Source organism: Saccopteryx bilineata, chromosome 3 (genome assembly GCF_036850765.1).
Source record: "Saccopteryx bilineata isolate mSacBil1 chromosome 3, mSacBil1_pri_phased_curated, whole genome shotgun sequence".
NCBI lineage: Eukaryota > Metazoa > Chordata > Mammalia > Chiroptera > Emballonuridae > Saccopteryx > Saccopteryx bilineata.
Window position 1 is genome coordinate 20,008,993 of NC_089492.1, and position 1,600 is coordinate 20,010,592.

At 37.2% G+C, this 1,600-nt stretch overlaps 1 pseudogene; it reads right to left on the minus strand.

Moving 5' to 3' along the window:
- Positions 1-747: 747 nt before the first annotated feature.
- On the minus strand, positions 748-1,235 carry LOC136328472 (peptidyl-prolyl cis-trans isomerase A-like; annotated as a pseudogene).
- Between the last annotated feature and the right edge of the window lie 365 nt (positions 1,236-1,600).

Sequence of the window (1,600 nt, forward strand, 5' to 3'; positions counted from 1 at the left end):
TTATGGCCACTGTATACACACACACACACACTGTAGAATTATCTGCTTTGTATTACTTTGTAGAATCTATAGGAAAAATACACTTATACAATTTTTAATGTGCTGAGAGAATCTCCATGAAGGGTTATATTTACTGTGTTCATGCTGGAATCCTTTGCCTTCATTTGTATATTTATTTAATCATTCACAAATATGTTATTCAGCAATACCATTTAAAAGGCCTAAAACAAAGACCATAAATGTCAGAAATGAAGATAAAAGCTAATAATTTACCCCCCTCCAGTTATATTGTTTTTACCAAGGGTATATTATCTATTACACTATTACATAAAATTACTGCCCCAAATACTATAATTAAACCAAGTGGCTTTTTAAAAATTTTGGAGGAGGGTAATAAGGTGGGGTCATCAACTTAACATGAAAAATAATTTAAATGGAAACCAGAGATTTTGTGCAAAGATTGTATTTTTATGGAGGAACACCACATATTTTATGCAGAGAAAAACTGGGGAGGACTGTATGTAAGAAATATCATCTGATTTTTTTGTTTAGTTTTTATTTCATAATCATCAACTTAACTCTGCAGTCCAGTTAGACTTGGAGGGGTTAAGGAGAATATGGAACCCAATGAAATGTGGCGAGAGCCCAGAGATTATAGAACATTTCAAGCAGATGGGGGTGAAGGGGTGTTCTTCTGAGTCACAGAAGGAATGGTCTGATGGCTAAGATAAAACACAAATGAAATTATTAGAGTTGTCCACAATCAGCAGTGGTGATCTTCTTCCTGCTTTTGTCATTCCTGGATCCAAATCACCATGGCTACCACAATACCTGTGCCATTTTCACCTGGCCGAAGATCACATGCTTGCCATCCAATCACAAGCTTTGTAGGGCAGATGAAAAACTAGTAACTGTTTCTGTTGGGTCCAGCATTTGCTGTGGACAAGATTCCAGGACCCACATATTTCAGGATGAAATTCTCATCATCAAAATTCTCTCCAGAGATGGACTTGCCATCCGTGCCGTTAGGGCTTGTGAAGTCACCACTGTGGCACATAAATCCTGGAATAATTCTGTGAAAGTAAGATCCTTTATAATTAAATCCTTCCTCCCAGTGCTCAGAGCACAACAGTTTTCTGCTGTCTTTGTAACTTTGTCTGCAAGCAGCTGAAAGAGATGCAGCCCAGCGGCTTGCAGTGGACAGCTGCGGCAAAAAATATGTCGGGGCTGAACATGGCTTATCTAGGGCTGCTCTGGCGGCAGCATCTGCAAAGCCATCATTTGATTTTAATTTTGAAGAACAACAACAAAAATTAGAAAAAATTCTTATGTAATTTTCTACCAGAAAACAAAGATTATAAAGCTTTCTTTTTAACACATGTGAATCAGGTGCATTTAAAAGAGAGAAACAAATGAAGTAACTAAGGGAATAAAGAATAGCCAACCTAAGAGTATCAGAAAACTGGTAAGATTCAAGAAAAATAATCTAAATATTAAAAGAAAGAGGCATGAAAATCAAGAGGGAATGACATGGAGAAAGCAAGGGGGTGTGGAGGTTGATGGCAAAGAAACAAGGAACAAGGAAGATGACATCTGTAGC